The sequence below is a fragment of the Lissotriton vulgaris genome, chromosome 5 (genome assembly GCF_964263255.1).
Source record: "Lissotriton vulgaris chromosome 5, aLisVul1.2, whole genome shotgun sequence".
In the NCBI taxonomy this organism is placed as follows: Eukaryota; Metazoa; Chordata; class Amphibia; order Caudata; family Salamandridae; genus Lissotriton; species Lissotriton vulgaris.
In genome coordinates, this window is record NC_141693.1 from 876,263,303 (window position 1) to 876,286,356 (window position 23,054).

Consider the following 23,054-nt stretch of genomic DNA (forward strand, 5'->3'; position numbering starts at 1 on the left):
AGGAAAACATTTGGTGGCACTTGACAATAGCTATTCAGATAAAATGGCAAAATACTGTGCACTGCAAGACAAAATTGTTGAATAGGAAGATGAGGCTGATCAAAGTACAAGAGTGAGTTTATTAGGGAGAGGTGTGGCTTCACTGAGTGAATGAGGGGATTTGCAGGATGATGACCCAGATGACGAGACAGAGAAATGAGAAAGACTAGCCAACAGCAGAGGGATTTTCCTTTAAATTTTATTGGCCTCAGGAGGTTGGGGAAGAGCTTCCCAAACCTCCTGAGGCCAATTTTCATTTTCATTGCAATGCCGATCGCGCACATGGAGCGCTGACGTCATTTCAATTATAAATGAAACTGAAATTTAGTTTCAGTTTCATTTTTTCAGTGCTCTTGGGGCTATCTCAGCCCTCCAAGCACCAAAACACTTGGGAGAGGTATCATTGGAAAGGGAAGAATCTCCCCCTTTCCAATGGTACCCTTCCCTATTGGATCCCTGCTTGGAGATTAACCCAGGAGGGCAATCCCCAAGCAGGGATACACCCACTAGCCACCAGGGAGGGGAGAGCGGTCCCTTGGGCAAGGGCCTTGGTACCCACATTATAGGGGGCATAAAGTGCCTTAGAAGCCAGAGATTTTAATTATAGGTAATGGGGCATGCAAATGTCCCCTTACCCCCAAAGAAAACAAAAAACTTTCTGTCCCCCTAGGAGGCTGATGGACGCAATAGCCCCTGATCTGCCCCCGGGGGGGCAGAAAGCCCACTAAGCACCAGGGATTTTTTTTATATACAAAGCGGTGGGGGCTGCCCAGAATGAGCATGCCAATGCCCCCCCCCAAAAAATGCTACAGTCTTTCTGTCCCCCTGGAGGCAGATGGGGGCAATAGCCCCTGATATGCCCCCGGGGGAACAGAGAGCCCACAAGGCACCAGGGATTCTTTTTTTTTATGTCAATGCTCCCACCCACCCAAAAAAGTCACATTCTTTCTGCCCCCCTGAGAGGAAGATAGGGGCAAAAGCCCTTTATCTGCATCTCTGGGTGGGGGGAAGAAAGCCGAATAGGCATCAGGGAATATAGATTTTTTATTCAGGGGTGTGGGCTGCCCAGAATGGACATGCCAATGTCCCCACCCCCAAAAAATGCCATAGTCTTTCTGCCCCCCCCCCCCCGGAGATAGATGGGGCAGTTGGGGCAGTAGCCTCTGATCTGCCCCCCAGGGGGCATCAGAGAGCCCACGAGGCACCAGCAATTACGCTGGCTTTTTTATGCGTGGGGGCTGCCCAGAATGGGCATACCAATGCCCCCAACTACCAAACAAATAGCCACAGTCTTTCTGCCCCCCTCCCCCTGTGGCATATTGGGGCAACCCCCCGGATTCCCTCCCCAAAGTGGCAGAAAGCCTACTAGGCATTGACTTGTTTTTAGCAATGTGCCTACCTGTGGATTTTGGGCCCTAGCGTAGCCGGCACATAGAGAAACCTAGTAAACCTGTACATTTTTTAAAACTAGACACCAGGGGGAATTCAGCATGGGGTGACTTGTGTGCCTCTCACCAGGTTCTGTTAATCAGAATCCCTTCCAAACCTCAAACTTAGTTTTTTTTAAAACACATGTCCCCCACATTTCTGTGATGGAAAGTTCTGGAATCTGTGTGGATCCACAAAATTCCACCCACCGCGCATTCCCCAAAGTCTTCTGATAAAAATGGTACCTCACTTCTGTGGGTAGGCCCAGTGCCTGCGACAGGAAACGGCCCACAACGCAACAGGGACACACCACATTTTTACAGTGAAAACTGACCCTTTTTTTGCAAAGTGCCTAGCTGTAGATTTTGAACCCTAACTCTGCCGGCACCTAGGGCAACCTAGAAAATCTATAAAATGTTTAAAACTAGACACCCAGAGGAATTGAGGATGGGGTGACTTGTCTGGCTCTCACCAGGTTCTGTTACCCAGAATCCCCTGCAAACCTCAAAGTCTGTAAATAAAAAAACATTTGCCTCACATTTCTGTGACGGAAAGTTCTGGAACCTGTGTGGAAGGGATTCTGGGTAACAAAACCTGGTAAAATCCAGACAATTCTCCCCATCCTGGTTTCCCCTGGGTGTCTAGTTTTAAAAAATGTATAGGTTTGCCAGGTTTCCCTAGGTGCCAGCAGTGCTAGGGTTCAAAATAGGCAGCTAGACACTTTGCAAAAAAAGGGTCAGTTTTCACTGTAAAAATAAAGTGTGTCCATGTTGCGTTTTGAGCAGTTTCCTGTCACAGGCACTAGGCCTACCCACACAAGTAAATGTAAAATGTAAATTGATACTTGTATAGCGCACTACTCACCCGCAAGGGTCTCAAGGCGCTTGTACGAATACTGCTGTGAAACCCATCCTGGCTTTCCCTGTGAGGCGACCACTCCTGGGCACCCCCAAGGTGGAGGCCAGGCATCCTTAGCGTTGTGGGGGCCGTTGTAGAGATTAAGCAAGCTATTGCCCAGAGTTGCCGAGTGGGACTCCATGATTGGAATAGGCACCGAGGCGAGAATTATCAGGTCCGTGGAATTTTGAGCCCAAGACCCGCCGAGGCAGGGAATTGAACCCTGGTCCCGGGCTAGACCTCTGCATCAGGGTCTGCCGCTCCAATCATTGAGCCACACTTCTCCACTCCAAGTGAAGTACCGTTTTTATAAGGAGACTTAGGGTAACGGAATTGTATAGCAACTTTTATTACCTATTGACTTTTGAAAGATAATGTGTAAAAAAGAAGTCACTTTGAAAAATGTCCTATAATTCTCATGCTAGTGTGGGTACTCACAATTAAAACAAATTGCAAATAGCTACTGTTTCTAAACTCTATATTTTGTTCCAATTTCATAAATACATTGGTGTCTTTCATCCCGATTTTTCACTATATATATTTTCCCAAAATTAATTGCAATATACTCGGTACATAATAAAAAACCATTGCAAGAAGCTGCTCAGTTATTGACTCTGGGTTCGTCGGGTTCTTGGTGACCCTACAAGTCCTATATATATCCCCACAACCAGAAACGTTGTCCGGATGTAACTGTATATTGCTTTCAAATATCTGTCATAATTAGAAGAGTTATAGGTAAAAACGTTGGCACAAATGGCTGTTTTTTTCCAACTCATTTTCAATTTCTGTAGTTGCTTTAAAGAAACCTTGAAGGACCTACACAAATGACCCCTTTGCTGAATTCAGAATTTTGTCTACTTTTCTAAAATGTATAGCATTCCAGGATCCATTATTGCTTTCATACCCATTTCTACTATTAACTTGAAGGTTGAAAGCACAAAAAAATAGCAAAAATAGGCTATGTCCGAGTAAAATGCCAAAACTGTGCAAGAAATGTTGGTTTTCTGACAAAAGCAGATTTTATTGAGAAGCTAAATTATAATGGTTTGAAGTACAACTTAGTAATTATCCGCTTCAATCATGTCAATCATGTGTTTGTTGAGTGTGACTACTCACCTGTAAGGGTCTCAATGTGCTGCGGAGGAGGGGAGGTGCAGGTTCCAGACCATCAAGGAGGGGGTCTGTAGAAGTGCCAAGTTTTTAGGTTTCCCGTGAAGATAGGGAGTGGTGTTGTCTGTCTAGGGTAGAGTGATAGGGCGTTCCAGGCTCTGGTTGCTCGGAAGGAGAAGGAGCGACCTCACGATCTGGTCTTTCTGGCATGGGGAACCACGGTGTAGGAGAGCCTGGCTAATTGTAGGGTTCTTTGGGGTGCGTGGAAGTTGAGTCGGCTGTTCAGGTATGCTGGTCCGGTGTTGTGGAAGGCTTTGTGTGCATGGGTGAGGACCTTGAAGGTGATTCTAGCCTTGATGGGGAGCCAGTTGAGTGTGCGCAGGAGCTGGGAGATGTGCAGTGTCTTGGAAGGTTGAGGACTAGTCTTGCGGCAGCGTTCTGGATGTTTTGTAGCTTGCGGGTGAGGTTTTGGTTTATTCCGGCGTAGAGTGTGTTGCCGTAGTCGAGTCTGCTGGTGAAGAGGGCATGGGTGGCGGTTTTTCTGTGCTCGAGGGGGATCCATTTGAAAGTCTTACATAGGAGGCGAAGGGTGTGGAAGCAGGAGGATGCGACCGAGTTGATCTGGTGTTCCATTTTGAGCTCGGAGTCCAGGATGATTCCAAGGTCGCGTGCGTGGTCCGTGGGAAAGGGTGGGCTTCTGAGGATGGGGGGCCACCAGGTGTCATTCCAGGCATCGGGGTGTGGGCCCATGAAGAGTACTTCTCTTTTCTCGTTGTTGAGTAGTAGGCAGCTGCTTTTCATCAATTTGGCGACAACTTCCATGCCTTCTGGGAAGTTGTGTTTGGCTGCGGTGGGTTCGTTGGATAGGTAGAGAATGAGTTGGGTGTCGTCTGCGTATGAAACTATGTTGAGTCCGTAGGTTTTGACAATGGGGGCGAGCGGAGCCATGTAGACGTTGAAGAGTGTGTGGCTGACGGAGGGCCCCTGAGGGACTCCGCAGGTCGTTGGTGTAGGGTCCGAGAGGGCAGGGGGAGTTTGACCCGCTGCCTTCTGCCGGAGAGGAAAGAATGGATCCAGTCGAGGGCCTTGTCCTGGATCCCTGCGTCGTCGAGTATGTGTATCAGGGTGCGGTGGGATACAGTGTCAAAGGCCGCTGAGAGGTCAGGGAGGATTAGGGCTACTGTTTCTCCTTTGTCCAGTAGGGAGCAAATGTCTTCTGTTGCAACGAGGAGGGTGGTTTCGGTGCTGTGTTTTTTTCTGAAGCCGGATTGGGACGTGTCGAGGATGTTGTGCTCTTGAATGAAGGAGGCGAATTGGCTGTTGATGGCTTGCTGGATTTACTTTAGCTGGGAATGGGAGCAGGGAGATAGGTCTGTAGTTTTTGAGGTCGTGGGTTCTGCTGAGGGCTTCTTCAGGAGGTAGTTGATCTCAGCGTGTTTCCAGTCATCGGGGAAGGAGGCGTTTGCCAGGGAGTGGTAGATGGTGTGGGGAAGCATGGGTGCGATAGGGTCAGTGGCTCTATTGAAGATGTGGTGGGGGCAGGGGTCTGTGGGGGCCCCAGAGTGGATTGAGTTTATCGTCTTCAGTGGTGAGGGCTCTCCAGCTGTTAATCATTGGCTTCAGGGTGTCGGGGTGGCTGGTGAGGGTTCAGTGTGTTGGTTGTCTTCATCGAAGTTGTCGTAGATGTTCTTGATTTTGTGGTGGAAGAAGGTGCTGAGTTTGTTGCGGAGGTCTTGTGAGGGAGGAATGTCAGTCAACTCGCTGGTGGGTTGGGCAAACTCCTTAATGATATTGAAGAGTTCTTTGCTGTTGGGTGCGTGTGTGGAGATTCTGTCTTTGATTGCTGTTTTCCTCATGTTTCTAATGAGTCGGTGGTGGGCGTTGGTGGCGGCTTTGAGGTTTTCGTGGGCTTTGGAGTTCCTCCAGGCCTTCTTGAGGCGGTAGCAGGTGCACCTGGACTCTCTAAGTTCTGTGGTATAGCATCTGGCTTTCTTGGCCTGTGTGTTGTTGTTCATCTTGGGGGGGGGCTATGGTGTTGGCACAGTCGGTGATATATCTGTGCAGAGTTTGGGATGCGGTGTTGGGGTAGTCGTCATCCACAGTGGTTGGGGAGGAGTTGACGAGTGAGGAGGTGAGCTGGTAGTCAGTGATTTTGGTCCAGTTTCTCCCTGGGAGCAGGTAATGAGGTCTGTGGATGCTGGGTGTTCTGAAGGTGAAGTGGAGGCATCGATAGTCTGTCTACGGGAGTTCGGTGGTGTGGCTGAAAGTGATGGTGTCTCCTGTTGTGAAGAGGGGGTCAAGGTAGTGTCCAGCTGAGTGCATGGGTTCAGTCATGATCTGGTGGAGTCGAATGTTGTGGAGGTTGTCCAGGAGAGATCCGGTGTTAGGGTCTAGTTGATTGTCGCAGTGGAAGTTGAAGTCTCTCAGCAGGGTGTAGTTGGTGAATGCGATGGCTTGTGGGGAGATGTCTGTGATGGAGTTGGTGAATGGTGCACGGGGTCCAGGGGGGTGGTAGATGAGGGTTCCACGGTTGGTGGTGGTAGGGTTGGCCTGTATCTAGAAGTGAAGGTGTTCCATCAGGTGTGTGGGCTTGTCGGGGAGTGTGCTCAGGCAGAGGGTGGATCTGTGGACGATGGAGATTCCTCATCCCGGGAAGGTGGGTCGGTCCTTCCGGGAGATCTTTTATCCTTGGGGAATGGCGATGGCGATGTCCATGTCCTTTCCCGAGGTGGTGTTGGTCCAGGTTTCAGTGAGGAATGCAACATCTGGGGTGATGCTGTCGAGGAGGTCACATATTTCTGTGGCGTGTTTGTGGAGTGATCGGATGTTGAGGAGGATGCATTATAGTATCTTAGGTTCGGGTGTGTTCTTGCAGGTGGGTTGAGCTGGGTCTGTGTTCCTGGCGGTGTTGTAGGTGTAACAGCAGCGGTGACAACTAAAAGGTTCGTGGGTGTCAGCTGGTGATGCTGGCTTGCAGTTGTTGTGGTGGCATGGGTTGAGTGCGTGGAGTGCCGCTAGGTCATAGCATTGGCGGTGCGGAGGTCCAGGGTTCCTGGTGCGGTCGCGGTTGGGTCGCGGCACGGCTGCGCAGTGGCCACCATTAGGTAGGGGTCAAGGAAGGATGGCCAGGTGGGAGGGGAACTGGCTTGGGCCAGTCGTGCTGGTGGGGGGGGCTGCGGGTGCAGCAGAGGCGGGGGAAAATGGGTGAAAAAAGTGGCAAAAAAAACAGGAAAAGTGGAGGAAAGAGATAGAAAGAGAGTGAAAGGAAGCGAAAAAAATGAGGGTGAAAAACCAGTAAAATGGAGCAGAAAAAGGAGAGGAAAAGCAGAGCAAAGGAAGTAATCAATCAGATGTCCACTGAACCTCCAGGGGTGAGGCGCACGTATGGCCTGCAGGTGGAGGAGGGCCTTGAACACCAACTCTTGAGAGTGCAGGGGCTCAAGAGGGCCTCAATTGATGGTGGAGCTGCAAGGGTGGGAAGGCAAATTCACGGACAATGAGTTAATGTCCTTCTTGTCCTCTTAATGGGTGGTGACATATCCCAAAAGGACATCAGATAGCCTTAGAGTTTCCAACTTGTTGTGGGGGTAGTTAATACCAAGATTTGGACTCCCTATTTCAGTTGAGACAGGTCGGGAAACTAATTTTAAAAATGAGCTTCTATATGTTATTTGGGAGGCCTGTGATCTAAGGCAAGGATTTCACTGTAGCTATCATGGTCAGTCTTCTGAAATTGTGGAAAGGGCAAATGGCACTCAAGAACAAACTGGCAAAATTGGTGCCTCGAAAGGGTTGAAGTAACACAAACCATTTCCTCAGGTTTTGATGAATATGAGAATACTCCAGATAGAAAGACGGGTTTATCTCCATATAAAATAGTAATGGTTAGAGCAATGAGACTTCCCTATGTCCCAGCAGCTGCACTAGTATCAATAAGTGATGACATGTTGCTATAGTACCTTAAAGGTCTGGCTAATTTGGTGAAATCTGTCTCTCATCAAGGGGAATGTGGCAACAGAAGTAACCAGAGATATTGCGTGTCATAGTCTGAAGCCTGGTGACTGGAAAACAGTTTGCACATGAGGATGAGCTGCCTGGAGGAGAGGTGACATGGACCATACCAAATTATTTTGATGCCGAACACTGCAGTCAAGTGAGGTGGTGTGCCGCAGTAGACCCACACTGCTCACACGGAGAGTAAGAGCAGATGAAGAAGTGGATGAGTCAGCTAATCTTAAATCGAGTACACAGAGTCAAGGGCAGAGTCAAGCGCAAGATCATGCCTCCAGCAAAACTCAAGTTTGCAGACTGGCTAAAGAGGAGGTGAAAAGTTTAAAATGGATCAATATGTAAGAAATGAAGTGAAAAAGTTTGAGTTTCAGCTGAGTGAAAGTTCTGAAAAAGAAGTAAAAAATTGTGACGTCAGTTTCAAAGCAAAGATTATAGTAATGAGCTGTTGCAGTGTAAAGTCAAAAGCATGAGCAGCAGCAAGAAGTAGCAGTTTCAGATCTGATGAATAAGAAATGTCCGCTGAAGATCAAAGTTACAAAGACCACCAAAGGAATAAAGAATTTTGCAGTAAACAGAGCAGACAAAGAGTAAGACAAAGTTGATCAGAACCAAAATTCAAGCTCAAAAACACCTTTCAAAAAGAAAGAGCACTTTTCATTTAAAGGCCCAAACACAACAGCTTATCCAACCTCCACGGCGGTTCCCACTGTGCTGGGCAGTATGGCATTTTAGGATGCTCATTGGTTTAGGTGAATACGTGCTTGCATTTTAGAACCTTGGTTCGAACATCTTTCTTTGAAAGGCAGTGTCTTCCACTGGGTATACACCCGTTACAACGCAACTTTTACTCCGCACTACCATTACAACGCAGGCATTACAACGCATGACATTACAACGCATTGCGCTGGGGGGCGCTCTAGGATAAGAGGTAAGTTTAATTTACTATCCAACACCTTCCCTAGGGTCCACGGGGACTGGAGTTAGAATAGTAAATTATACTTACCACTATCCAGCACCTCAAAGCGCTATGCGTTGTAATGGTATGCGTTGTAAAAACCGCGTTGTAATGGTATGCGGAGTAAAAGTATGCGTTGTAACGACATACATCCCTTCCACTGTCTCGCCCACTTGGACTGCCTCGTAGAAAACAAGCTTTGACAAAGCCAGCCAGTCTGGCTTTCCACACCACAGGTGTGAGTGTACAGAGGCAACACTTATGCAAGTACAACATTGACTAGCACACAAGCACTCACACACAGCACATACGGATGCCCATGCACACCCAGGCACATTCACATACATATGATTGTGTATTTATTGATAGTGCATCAGATTATTCTATACCAGTCTGGCTACCAGTCTCTTGGTGTCTTTTAGTACTTGCATGACTGTCAGACTGACGGTTTATTTATCAATCTATTTCCTGATGACAGTGCTACAATAGGGCAAACTTTGACAAATCCATTTTCAGAGCAGTAAAGGAGAGCTGGTGGCAAAATACGTAATGAATGCTTGCCATCAAGTTTGACAATGTAGTTACTTTGTGTCCGTCCAGTCAGAACTTTCATATCCCACAACACCAAGCATTGTTTCACACTAATATATGATATGGTCAACCAAGAATGTTTTAGCTTTCTGTCTTTCTTGATAGGTGTACTTTTCTTCATGACAAATGAGTGAGTTTCTTTGCCTCAAGAGCTAGTGTTCCGAAGATAAAAATACCAAAGGACAGGCATGTACTAATAGATATACGAGCAGTTATTCATGCACATACAGGAGGGCGTATGAAGACAGACACACTGGTATAGAATGAATCATTGACGACCATAGTGGGAATTGTGTATTTTAGGACAGATCAAGGTCTTCAGCTTGTAAAATAAATTGCACAAAGCAGCAGAAAACAAAAAGATCCCAAGCGCAAGTTCCTACAGGTGTCAATAATATTAGCAACTCAAATAAAGAAATAAGCTAAGACTCGGTGGATTGGATCACGCACAACTTAAACAATGTGCAAGGTGCCGTTAACTAAGCGCTAAGTATGGGTGCAAAATCCGTTCCGCTCGTGAAATTTGCGAATTTTCGGCAATTTTGGGATCCGCGAATCTCACGAAATTGCCGAAAATTCGCAAATTCGCTCGCGGGCGGATTTTTTTTTTTGCAGCATCTTCGTGGATAATGAAGGCAGGATGCATTCTGGCACGATGCTCCTGTCACAAAAATTAAACCTCAACAGGAAGCACTTACAGTCTAGAATGATATAAATAAAGCAGGTGCCCGAGTTGAAGATAAAATTCAGTCACGCATTATAATCAACCCAAACAACTAGTGAGCATGGTCGAGACTAGGCAGGTGTGCTTCCCCCCCATATCTACCACCTACAATTAGATGTAATCCTTGATGGAGGTATTTGCATCCACGAGTTTCTCGAGCGCAATCCCAGTGTTCTTCCTGTGACCAGGAGGATGTTTCTTCTCATCTGCTGCTCTGATCAGTCTCTGACCCTTTATAAACAAGGCATGTGAACTAGCATGGAAGCCCGCCCGTTTGGCCCGCCCCACACACACTAGGGTATGCAACATCTTTGCGCTTTCCTCACTATGATGGACAGCTCACTCAGGGGACCTCGGCGCCTATGGGCGCGGTGGCAAAGTTACAGACACACGTGGTCACTGGAGACAACTCTTCATGCAGCTGTAGTGTAGCAAAAGTACTATACATTTACCCAACGAGGTAGCACTTACTGATTAGCCAGTAGAAAGTACTCCAGTTGAGTACAGGTCTGGCACAACACTGTGGCATCTTCGTGGATAAATATGCAGGCAGGACTCATTCTGGCACGATGCTCCGGTCACAAAATTTAAACCTCAACAGGAAGCACTCACAGATTATAAAGGTGCCCGAGTTGAAGCTCAAATTCAGTAACGCTTTATAATCAGCCCAAACACTAGTGAGCACGGTCGCAACTAGGCTGGTGTGCTTCCTCCCCATATCTACCGCCTACAATTAGATGTAATCCTTGATGGAGGTATTTGCATCCACGAGTTTCTCGAGCGCAATCCATGTGTACTTCCTGTGACCAGGAGGCTGTTTCTTCTCATCTGCTGCTCTGATCGGTCTCTGACCCTTTATAAACAAGGCATGTGAACTTACATGGAAGCCCTGCCCCTTTGGCCTGCCCCACACACACCAGGGTATGCAACGTCTTTGCGCCCTTTCCTCACTATGATAGACAGCTCACTCGAGGGACCTCGGCACCTATGGGCCTCGGTGGCAAAGCTACAGACACACGTGGCCACAAATCCGCAAGTTCACGGATTTTCGTGCAAACTCGCAGATTTTTTTGCTGATTTTGCACTAATTTTTGCGGACCGCAAATCCGCAAAATTCGCCCATGGTTACTAAGCACCCTCTATAATTTTACCTTTTCGTATAGCTGATTGGCCATGCAGATAAGGGCTTCAAAAATGCCCAGGATAAACGAATCCACTCGTCACAATTCAGCCACACATTTAACTAGAACCTTTTCCAAGTTTCACAAGGAAACGCCGATCCTACACATTAGAGTGGTGACAAAAGCGTGTGTGCTCAATACTAGAAGAATACACAAAGATAATGCACTAATCAGGTTTTATCCTACAGTGCACAGATATTGTACCCTGGCTCCATACCGTACATTACTCTCCACCCCAAGCCCTTGCACGGACCACTTACGACAGCTCTCTCCCTTACAAAAGGACCCTATTATAACCTGCCACATCATCACCTGTACACGTTGAGCGTAAAATGAAATTATGTATATTTCTCCATTGACGGGCACTATGAAATTCTTACATAAATGTACAGTAATTAGTAGTCAAGCAGAAATAACAGACTTTAGCCATGCAACGGTTGATGTTGTTGCACCAAGGATATTGTGCAGCATAACTAAATACTTGTAAGGTCCCAAAAGCGAGACCTATTGGCTATGCCAATGCGTGTTCTCATTTGTCAAGACCATATTTGCGGCTCTAAAGGGTGTGGTTCAATTAAATGAATGTCTTTTTTAACCAAGAGAATTCAGTCTGTAACTCGTTCCTGTAATTCGCAGCTATGCAGTGTCAAATAGATCTACCATTTTTTCATGTAAAATACCTTGTTCAGGTTCTGCTTCTCCCTTGACTAAACTACACCGGTTTACTCTCTTTTGGCGTTTTCTGCATTCTCTTTGGCTTTTGAGTCTTATTGACATCCACCAGTCGTTCCATACCTCCCCATATAAAAACGAGTTATAATGCCTTTCCATTTTGTTTTCACTCCAGCCCACATCTCACTGTGGTTAATTCTTTCAACCAATATATTCCCAAAAACTATCCTCTCATCACGTTCTATTAACCATCTCTATCCCTCTGTTCTTCCTCTCTCTTTGGACCTCATTTATGAAAAGTGACGCATCGCTGCGTGAAAACAGCGATGCGTCACTTTTCACTGTGCCCTCCTTGCACCACCAATGATGCGTCATATTAACAGTATGACGCATCATTGCGCAAGGAGTTACAGATACGTCAGAAATATGGACATATCTGTATGGCACAAAAGTGGCGCATTGCTGGAGTGTGTCACAAAAGTGACGCAACTCCAGCAATGTATCCAGTCTTACGCCTGCTGTGAGGCAGGCGCAAGATTTTGACGCAACAGCGTCCTAAAAGTGGCGCAGTAAAAGCACATAGATTTCACTGCATCACTTCTACGACCCTTACTTGCGTCAATACGCCCCCCTTGCATACATTATACCTGGCGCAGGTATAATGTAGCGCAGGGGTTTACAAAGTGACGCATCTACCTAGATGCGTCACTTTGTAAATATGGCGCAACAAGGCACATTTTTTACACCACTGGTGCATCACAAAAAGTGACACACCGGCGGCGTAAAAAGGGACGCACAGCCTCATAAATGAGGCCCTTTGAATTTTGTGTCCTCCGATTCCACCCGGTATTCGTTTCAGGATTCGACTGTTTGCTCTATCAGCCGCCAGATCAGTTCATATTTTATGCAGGTATTCACAGGTGGTGGGCAACCGGCACTCCTTTTTCAGGACAAAGTCTTAGTTCTCATTATCAGACTTACGCCCAGAGCAAGCCAGAAGAGCAGAAGAGACAAGGAAGAAAGTAGAGAAAGAAAGGAAAACAGCAACCAAAGGCGAAAGAAAGGTTGAAAAATAACATTGTAAGAGTGATAGACAGGCAGTGGAAGAAAAAAGCACGAGGTGAGGTCAGGCCTATGCAGCCTTGTATTAGGCAACCCTGGAATCCCCAACTACAGCAAAAAAAAAAGAAAAAGAATGAGTCCCCTGCTCTTACGTTTTTCTTTTGTTTTTAAACAAATTAAGCACTGTTCCAAACTATGAAATGGCCTGCCTCGTCACATCTTTAGTTTTATTTAAAATCAAAATAGAGCGTGTTCAAAATGTAAGTATGGGGGTTCTACAGCTTAATTTTCTTCTCTTTCTTTCTCACAAATAATTGTATCATACTTTTTCAATCGTGTAAACTCGATGACAAAAAAATCAAATTAGTTAAATAATTATTGAGACAATGAACCAATCACATTGTTGCATTTTGTATATTTTTACTTCATCGGGTTAAATTTCACGAACTGGAGGGACAAGTTAAACGTAATGATTGTTCTATGCAGGATTAATTCTGGGAAACAATGCCTTCATGTGGGCCTATGTGAGGCTGGAAGTGTCCTCCGTGTATTGCAAGTTGAACGACGGAGAAATGGCCCCTACACAGACTTTTTATAAGAGAACCACAATGTGTTTTTAAATAATCTTTTGGTACTGGTTAACCTGCAATTCAAATTCAGCTACTCAGTCTATTAACATGCCAAAGGAACGTATGCATTTAGATTCTGAGACTCACAAGAGGCCACATGCAATGTAGCTGATGGAAAAATAAACGACATACTGACACTAGTAATTAAAACATTCTATAATACAGCATGGTGTTAAACAGGCACCTATGTACATCACAGTTTTCTAAATTCTATACACCAATAGAATATTTTGAGAAAGGAACAGATGTTTACATTGAAAGGGTGCTGGTTAAAGCCAGTGGGCCACATTGGAGACCCCTCTCACAAGCTTGTTTACTTTGGCACAGAGACCCCTTTCCGACTGGTTGTTCAGATTCGGGGACAGTAACCTAAAGAGCAATTAGATGTATGTAAAAGCGGTAACTGGAAAAGTAGCAACTAACAGACTTGAAGCAAGCCTGTGTGTAAAAGTGGGGACATAGGTTCTAACTCCAGAACTGAGACTCAACCTTCTGCCCTTCCAAGATGGTTACATGATGAGCATTGATTACTTTAATAGTGCGCCGTGTTAGTAATGAAAACAAGCATGTGCTATACAATCAGTTAATATATTTATATGCCTATACATTATAAACAGACATAAACTGTTAACAATAACCAGACTCCTTCAGTGCCTACGTGAACATTGATCCGCTGCTGACCCACTTGCTTGTTGCTAACTTTCAGATTTGGAACATATGTTGAAGTAGTTTGGTTACAGAGCTCCTATTTGCATGATCTGTAGTTACAAACAAGATAAGTGTAATAAAATACATTTATGGATCCTGAACAGATTTCCTCTTCAGGTAAAGGGCATCAGCCCCAGCTATATTCACCTCTTCCGACATCTCCAGGGTGAATACCACCTGTTAAAGTTTGCTCATGCTCAGAAGTCACTCAACACAATCACAAATTATCCCCATAAACTCATTTAAATACAAATATGTAAAGAAAAGCAGCATATGGAGGAACAGATGCTAAGCAGTCTATTGTACAATTAATCACCATAGGGTCATATGCTTGTCCCATATCTGGGATGCAATTGGAGGAAAGCGGTAACAAAGTCAGCCATCTCTTGACAAGGTGGCACAAGACCAAGGGCCAATGCATGCTCAGGCCCAATTCAACAGATCACACTATTCAACTCCCAAAACAGGAACACATCTACTGTTCGGAAACACCCTAACTACTGTTATAATTGTCCTGGAGTGCTTGTTTGAAGTCTATTTGGTTAACCCAAATGCCAAGGTGCATATTTAGGCCTTAAAGAACAAACAGCCAAATTTAGAAGAAGGGCACAAAATAAATATTCTTAAATATTTCAAACTTAAATCGAGAATAATGTATGGTTCTTTTTACTAAATAGTCTATAGACGCAAAAGTTATGTTAATGGCATCATAGCATACATTCATGATGAAGAAAATGAGTCTAAACATGCACAGTTGATTTAAAAGACCAAAGGTTTGCATTACATACTGCCACTTCTTTGGGGCTTCTCACATTACACTAACACTAGCCTATTTTTCTTGGCTTACTTGGAAAACATGTTTGGTCATTTAGAATAAATGCCCCTTCCTAAGGCGTTAATACTTAATTACTTGAATTACTCTCCATTCATCACATGTCCAAGTCCTTCGTACAATTATCATAGTTTTAGACAACGATGTAGAAAGATCCTAAATGCAACGAAAAAGATTCAAATAGGCTGAGGCGTCACCATCGAGTCCTGGTTACTCAATAGCTAAAAGCAGAGAAAGTATTATAAACCACTTCAGTCACTTGTTCTCAAGGTACGACCTTCAAACCAAACTTCCCTAATTTCGGACTGCTCATGTAAAACAGTAATTTAGCAAAAGGTCTTATTTACACTAACAAATTTCGCTTTGCAAGCACTGCTTTCCCGGTGATATTTTGAGGTAAACCTACGAGAGCACAGTGAATTTAGTTCTAAATACTACAGCCAAATGCTTTGAAAATAAAATCTCAACAAAACATCTCAAGGGGACCTGGAGAGGCCAATATTTACCTCCACAACTGTATAGGCTGAATGTAATCATTTCTGAGCAGTGCGTTTACTAGTTAAGCGATTTTATTCTCGTTGTATTCTGTTAAAAATAAAAACGCACAGACACACACATCCAGTGGAACTCCTTCCCTTTGGAGATCCGGACTTGCACTGACCTTCTGAAGTACAGAAGGACCCTCAAAACATGGCTATTTGCCCAAGCCTACAACTGACGTCTCTATAGGTAACGAACAGAGCCTTTCAAAGCGCCATGAAACCACCCGGTGTATGACAAGTCATTTTTATCATTAACAATTATATGCCTATTTGAAAAGCTTTTCGTTACTTTAGATGTGGACACCTTCACCTGACAGCAGAAACATGAACAAGTCAAGTGCCAACAGTATAATGCTCCCAGCTCCTTGGTAGTCCTTCCCACTGACCAGTGTCACGTGGTACAACATAATGACCACAGATAAAGGACCAGAGCAAGTCTAGGCATTCATCAGTAAGAGAATCTGAAGAAGAAGCTTGAAGGGTTAATTCTAGAAAACTGCTGCTAGCTAAGTAGCTTCTCCAAAAAAGAGATTGCTATTTTTATCAACCACCTAATTAATGTGATTGATGCCTCCAAGGGAGGCCACATCCTGTCTGTCTTCTCATTCAGGGGATAGCTATTATTAGTAAAGAAGGTGCAGTGGTACCAGGATTAATAGGTATGAGAGGCTCACAGCACCCCAGTTCTATCTTTCATTACCCAAAATGGTGGAAGCAGGACATTTTGCTGCCCTGCATTATGGCCAGTGGCACCCTTGCCAAGCCCTGCTTGTGGAAGACAATACAAGTGGATTTTGTGTTGTTTTTTAGGAACTTTATGTAATGTACCATGTGTCTGTACTTGTATGATACACAGGTACATTATTATCCTGATTAGAGACAAACCTGCATTGTGTATGCAATTAAATAGACATACAAAGAACAGACAAAGGGCATTTCAACTCCGCTCATGTAATATAGGATGACCACTTCATTCATTAAAATCCTATTTGTAAAGCTGTTCTGCCCAGTATTCTAAAGCTTTTCTTTAATATTTTGGGTGTAAAACATCATTTTTATAGAAGACAATCTAGGTATCAGGTATACAGCAGAAAACACAGCAAGGAGAATTAAAATCAATCCCCAGTTATTCAGTAAGAGCCATCAGCTTGAACATCTCTCATGCAAGCTTTAACCTGCTTGATCATCAGTGATCATGGGGGAAAAGGGTGGGAGAGGCGGTAAAAAGGAAATTACAAAACAGAAAGCTATCATCATTTAATGTGATCCATTATTAACTTTATTTCGGCCCAAAGCAATAAAAGTAGAACAATTATAATATTTTAAAAGAAAACAAAATATTTCAAACAAAAAATATACAGATACCATGCATAAAATATTCTTAGAAGTATCGACTCTTGGCCTGAAAAGACAAAGCAGATGTACAAACGCTTGGCCATAGACAAAAACCTAATGTGGTCAGTCATGCCTAAAAGTAGTTTATACATATCGTGCTAAATACATTTATTTGTGAAAACTTCAGACCAGGATGAAAATCTTTAAGTAAGCAGATACTCTAACAAAAGATATTACTAGGGGCATGCATACTGCATTTAACACATGGAACATAAGAATTGATCCATTTATAACAGAGATGGAGTAGACACAGGGAGACAGCTGGGTTTACAAGTCCTACCGTGTCTTGCAGGACAGCCTAACTGAATAAAATATAAATGCTCTGGTTTGCAACAGATTTAAAAACATGTTCTAAAAACAATAAAAGATTCAGAAAAGGAGGTGGTGATGGACAGAGTATCTGAATTAAACAGAGCACTCATACCCAGTCAACAGATCAGGGCTTGATCCATCACCGTTTTTTAGCTCACTTTTCTGAATCGTTTTGTCCACCATAAGCGTGGAAGGGTATACTCATACATGAGTCCCTAGCTCATTGCACCATCAGGATTCAAGCAAGCCGGGCCGAAGACAGCTGTAATGCCAGACACCGGTCCCCGGAAGCTTGTTTCCTTTCCAGTAAAAGAATTGGCTTGGTAGTTTGGTCTGCCCTGTTCCCATGATGCACTGGGCCAGGGACAGACTAATTTGCATGTAGCCAGGTTCTGAGCTGGGATGGTGCAGTGAGCTAAAAAACGGTGATGGATCAAGCCCTGATCTGTTGACTGGGTAGGAGTATTCTGCTTAATTCAGAAACTCTGTCCATCACCACCCCCTTTTCTGAATCTAAAAACAATAAAGGCATAATACACAATAGAAGGATTTGCATCAGGCAGAGGGCAAAATAAGGGTAGGACCCACTTCTTTGTTGAATTGGCCATATGCTCTCCAAATATTTAGAGATGGAGAAAACCATGAGCAGAGACATGTCAGCCCTACATTATCTTATCGCTACCCTGTATTGAGCAGCACCTAAAAGGCAGCAGAAAGGTGCAATCCAACGCTGCTTATAGTAACTTGGATAAAAAATTGGAGGTGATCGTCTGTTTCTTCAGCACTTCCACAAACAGGACATATTTTACTACCTCCTTGTTGACCATTCCATTTAACAGTGAAGGTAGCTAGTGGTAATGTACCTAACTAATCATTATATAAAGCAGAGGTCTTCCAACTTTTGTAGGTTGAGCCCCCCCAGCTGAATTTCTTGAAATGTCGGGCCCCCCTCCACCTGACAGAAATTTCTGGAATCTGGTACACTCACAATTGACCGCCACCTGCATATCTCGGTACCTGTGCCGGCCCCGGCGGGTGGAGATGGCCAGCCTGCTCAGTCTCACCGAGAGGCAGATCAAGATCTGGTTCCAGAACCGGCGGATGAAATACAAAAAGGACCAGAAGGGCAAGGGGTGATGACGTCATCGGGGGCCAGTCCCCAGCAGGAGCCCGCTGCCCCAGTCGATGGGCGGGGGGTACCTGAACTCCATGCACTCCCTGGTGAACAGCGTGCCCTATGAACCCCAGTCGCCCCCGTCCTTCACGAAGTCGCACCAGAACGCCTATAACCTGCACACGTCATATGCGCCTCCCCTCAACAACGGCCCGCCTCCCCAGAAGAGGTACTCGGGGACGGCAGCTGTCACGCCGGAGTACGAGGCCCACTCACTGCAGGGCAACAATGGCTATGGAAATCCGCATTTACAGGGAAGCCCCGTCTACGTGGGCAACAGCTATGTGGAAAGCATGACTAACTCGGGGCCCTCCATTTTTGGTTTAACCCATCTCTCCCACCCTTCCTCGGCCAGCATGGACTATGGTGGCCCTGGGTCCATGGCCTCCGGCCACCACCATGGACAGTGCGACCCTCACCCTCACCCTCACCCTCACCCCACATACACAGACCTGTCCTCTCACCAGCCTTCTCAGGGAAGAATGCAAGAGGCCCCCAAACCGACTCACCTGTGAAGGACTGTCCCAAGACTCTCTTTATGTACTTATCGTTCAACAACTCAGTTTTATTCAGTTTTTTAAAAATTCTTTGTCAATGCATTTTAAATCGTTTTTTGTGACATAGCAATATATGTTGCTTAAATTGCTCTTTTATTCGTGCCCCCTATGTTTTTTGAACTGTAGCCATGTGACTGTATTTGTCACCAGTTTTCATATTTTACCTTTCAGGATTACTTTTATGATAACAGGGTATGTGTGCAGATTGTTTAAAAAGGATCTCCAACGTAGAGCTTTTTGCACAAACAGGGAAGCAATGTATTAATTTTATTGCACTTCTTTTTAAATTGCAAAAAAAGACACAAATGGGCGTTGGAACAGGGTATCCCAGGACATCGGTTGTGTGACTTCCTGCAAAGTTTGTACTCTGGTGATCACTCGGACGTATTTATTGTTGACCCTCCATTTCTAACATGAAATATTCATACATGTTAAAATATTATTTGTCCCCAACCTGTCATATTTATAAGCAAAATGAAACGGCATTCTGGATAGTATGGAGACAGAGTGTTGGGCCTGGTGATAAACTGCATATTGGAAATACTAGGACATTTTTATTTCAAATACAGTCCGCCCCTGTATTAATATTGCACTAAAAAAACAAAAAGAAAACGAAAAAAAGGAAATCCAACATCATTGCCAGCTTCACACCATCCCTTTGCAAACCGTGCGACTGAAACAGTGCAGCCCAGCACTGAAATCCGACTGCACAGAAGGGTTCCAGAGTGGGTGAATGATAACCACGTTGCAGGGCGGCCCTGTAGCATCCAGGACCTAAGTGCCAGCCCCCGTCCAACTCCACCTGCCTTGCGCAGCTACGTCTTGAGGCACTTACATTTGGAGGGTGAACTATTACCCGATCCGTTTTGCCACGTAAATACCCTCCATAACCTCCCAATTGTCTCCACCAAGCAGTCCATTCTTCCATGAGTGAGCACTCGGTAAATTACTTACGCGTCGTTCAGAAAGAGAAAGGGAAACATATCATGGCAATGCAAAAGGAAGCTCAACTAATGAAGGCCACGCCACCCAGAATAAAAGCATATTGAAAACCTTACACAGGTGGGTGTGCTGGTGATTTGTTTGCGTTTGGTGTGATTGCCATATGTATTGAGTGGTATGAATTCTAACGAGGTCACGAGGTCACCTGCAGACAGACTAAAGTGCTTCCCTGCAGTGCAGCAATGCGCAGATAAATCGCTGTGTGCGAGGAGGCTTTTACAAGGCACGCATAATGATCAAAACCTCCGTTATGGCCGAATATCAGCCCAACACCTCCCCCCCTCCCCTGCGTGCTGATTGGAGAAAACGGGAGCAGCAGCCAATCAAAAATCCCCATTTGAAATGGGTGAGAACATTGGCGTGGGACAGAGGAAAACAAGAAACAAAGGGAAGATTTTCGAGCGGAGTCCGCGCACCCCCTGGGATGGTGGCGCGCCCCCCCCTGGGGGGCGCGCCCCACAGATTGAAGAACACTGATATAAAGAGTTTTTGTGAACGGGGATCAATATAATTCATATAATTTTCAAAGTACAACATAGGTTTGAATCCCAAGAATCAATCAGTCATTTGGCCCAAGCCTACCTCTTTAGGCAATTTAGTCTTCCCTAGCTCCCAGTAGATTGCCTCCAGTTTCTTATTTGCAGAAGATGGAATGGTTTCCGGGGACAACCAATACTCATGCAGATTCATGGAGTAAAAGGACTGTTTTACATAGTCCAACCGGGGTGGCAAACCATAACCAGTACACTGTGGGTTTCAAATGCGCTAGGGGTAGACTGAAAACCTAGGTCATGTTTAAAAATCAATGGTATGCTTTGGGGCAATTTAAGGATTACTCCTAAAAATGTATTCTCTGCCACCTCTAGAGCTTTCAGATTAAAGTATAGCCAGAGTTCTGCTCTATATATTGTGGCAGCTACAGCTCTAGCCCTCCAAACCGTAAGAAGGGGGAAATTGGGTGGAACAGGGTCTTGTTTATACATTTTAGGATGGCAGCCGTCCTGGTTAAATATATGGGTAATTTTGTTAACTGGGGAACGCCAAGAATTTGCACTAGGGAGGCGAATGCTAAGATCATCAAAATCTAATACTTACTCCAGCTCCTTCCGTTCCAACATTAATGATCCTCTGAAGCCTCTATGGGGATATGGCCATAATCTGTTAAACGTAATCAAACCGGTCTCTAGAACCTTGTTTTTTTTTTATACTAATAAAGTATTGTCCACAAATAGAAGGGCGGGTATTTTAGTTCCCCCTAGAACCAGGGAGTCGTTATCACGGCCCAAGAAGTAGTTGATGCAGCCATTTATAAACAGCAGGAACAATAAGGGGCGAGTAAGCTTCCTTGCCGGACTCCTTTTGCAACCTTAAAAGGATCTGTATTTTCCGGTTTGGACCCCATCTCAACTTGTGCAAAACTAGCTTGGTGTAGCCTAGCGAATAGATCAAGAAGTGTGAGTGTGCAGGGAAGCCCTAGGTCACCTAGTGTGCGCCATAACATATCCCTAAATGACAATGTTAAATGTTGCCTTGAGGTCAACAAAAGCGACATAGAAGGCTACCCCTTTTAATGTCTACTTCGTTCCACCTTATTAACCCCTTCCCTGTACTGTGAAATCCGCTGCGGCGTGGGGGGAATATCGGGTGGGCGCGGTGCATTGGTGCTCATGACGGCTCCACGCCGTCATGCCTCACGAACGGCGTGTGCTCATGACGGCGTGGTTCCGTCACAAGCCCGCCCACTCATTAATTCGCCCGCACAGACAGGGAATTAGTGCCACGTGGGAGGAGCGGCAGAGGTATGACGGCTCCACATCGTCCTGAGCACACGCCTACCGTGACTTATGACGGCGTGGAGCCGTCATGAGCACGGAAGGGGTTATTTGGACCTAAAAATTGGTCAACTGTGCTAATTTTGGGACGGAATCCAGCCTGAAACTGTATTAAGATTTAATTTTCATTGAACCAGGTAAGGAGCTGATCTAATAAAAGTTTATATCAAGTAAAGGGAGAGTGATCAATGGATCAACGGACACTAATTATCACTTAAGCAAGTGAAAGGTCCAGTCGCAGCGTGTGCCCGTGTAAGGTACTGGTAGTTCAAAAAAGGGGGTTGCTGCACTGTTCCTCAAAGGGGAGAAAGATTAGGAGAAGCTGACGTGACCTAAGGTGTGGGTAGTACACCTTTGGGCATCCATTTTGTTGGATATATTTGCCTCACACACCCAAAAGGGTGTCATGCTTCATCATTGGCGGTTGCTCCTCGTCGGGGGGGCGGTGCAATCCCCAACGGGCTCACCTCTAGGAGGGGCTCTTTAGCGGAGATCTTTTGTATCCAACAGCCCTATGGTGAAGTGAGGGTATGTGGGCAGAGTATCAGGTAGACTCGGTGTAGTGATTAAAATGCAGTAGGGGATGCCGGAAACAACTTTATTCTGGGGGTCCCCCTATTACAATTAAAACCAGTGGAGAAAGGCAAATCGCTAGGGGTAACCAAGTTAGGTAAAGTAATCCTAGAGAGGCCTTAGAAAACAATGGGTCAACATGTTTCTCGCATTGGGTTAATCACCTGCGATTCATCAGGACCTTAAAAGTGAAATGAAAAAAAGTAAAAAACTCTTAACATGCGAGTGTCATGTATGTAGTGTAGGTGTATTTTACCTTGGTGGAAAGTCCTATGCCTAAGGGTCAAGGTCTAAGAGCCACATGAGTGCTCGGCGGGTCAGTTCTACGAGGGCAAGCCTTCAGATGTGACTTACTCGTCCCGTGACCGCGTGGGTGCACCTACCCATCTCCGCCGAGTTCTAAAAGTTTACTCATTTTTTGGGACTTGAATCATTAAGACTATTTGGGCAGTAGTTGGCTGGGTCAGACTCTGGGCCTTTCTTGTGTATGGGAATATGCTTTGTCCCTTTCCATGAGGTTGGAATCTCACCTCCTGCTAAAATGGCATTTAAAACGAGTGTAAGGTAGGGTGCCCACATTACCCGTTCGGACTTCAAGGGGTCAATCGATATTCGATCTAGCCCGGGAGCCTTTCCTGCCTTCTGAGATCTAATGGCCCCAGCCACTTCAGCCACTGTGAATGCCCATCCATTTTTAACAGTGTCTGGTTAAACGGAAATCTTACTGGATGCAGGGGTTTATTTATTTGAAAGTTTTATATAGCTCTAGCTTGACCTGAAGGTGCCAGAGCGCTTTACAACAGTAAAGGTTTCATCAACCATATCAAG

The 23,054-nt window shown here is 45.2% G+C and overlaps 1 protein-coding gene and 1 pseudogene across 3 annotated transcripts in view; one reads left to right on the forward strand and one right to left on the reverse strand.

The window, feature by feature from the left end:
- Positions 1-23,054, reverse strand: part of BICC1 (BicC family RNA binding protein 1) — an 808,889-nt gene that overhangs the window by 672,805 nt on the left and 113,030 nt on the right. The gene's annotated exons all lie outside the window — the stretch shown is intronic.
- On the forward strand, positions 18,025-18,777 carry LOC147711732 (homeobox protein Hox-A3 pseudogene; annotated as a pseudogene).